Raw genomic sequence first — 886 nt, forward strand, 5'->3', positions numbered from 1 at the left:
TGTTTTTTTTTATAAAAAAAAAAAAAAAAAAAAAAAAAAAAAAAAAAAAAAAAAAAATTTCGTTTTGAAGGCAGGGCTTGAATTATTTAATTTTGATCCATTTATTTAATTAAAAAAAAAAAAGGAAGGGGAAAGAGATCATGGCCAAAAAAATAGTAGTTAATCCTACCCCATCCCCGAAGCTCCATTACCCACATCTCACTCAATGCCCAATATTCAGATGGTGGCACACTCTGCCCCACTGGACTGCCCAGAAGGATGGGGTAACAGGTGCTAGTTTTAGCTCTCAGCAGGTTATTCAAACCAGACAAACTGGTGGGCTAAAGTCCAGAAATTCTTTCCAGGTTTTCTGCCCATCAGCTGAGCACATACAAACTGTCAAAGCTTGTAAAATTTAAGGGGGACAGGGAAAGGCATAAGAGCAGGAGGTTGACAGAAATGAAACTATAGGTCACCCAAGCTTTCTCCTGGGCTAATGACTTTGAATACAGACAAAGAAAGGTTAGGATAGGTGGACTCCAGGTTTCTGATGAAAGAAAATCATCCCTCGAAGAGGAGTTGAGATGTGTCATGCAAGAGTTCTTCCTGCAGAGGGCACAGGAGAAAGGGCAACTGACTCTCCCATCTAGGAGACAGGAATAGTGAGGAGGTTCTTCTAGTACCATGAAATTAAACAAAAGGCTGAGGGAGAATCCTGAGGTTCAGGTTAAATGTGGGACTGGTACACACAGAAAGATTAAAAAGCCAGCAGGAACCCTCAAAGCCAACTCCCATCTGCATACACTGGCTCTACAAAGCACTGCAGGAGATTCTTGCTGTGAACTAAGTCAAGTTAATTGCCTGGCTATGGGTAGTGGGGAGAACAATACATTTTTATTTTTGGAGG

This window comes from Pteropus alecto, unplaced genomic scaffold (assembly GCF_000325575.1).
Source record: "Pteropus alecto unplaced genomic scaffold, ASM32557v1 scaffold313, whole genome shotgun sequence".
NCBI classification, from domain to species: Eukaryota; Metazoa; Chordata; class Mammalia; order Chiroptera; family Pteropodidae; genus Pteropus; species Pteropus alecto.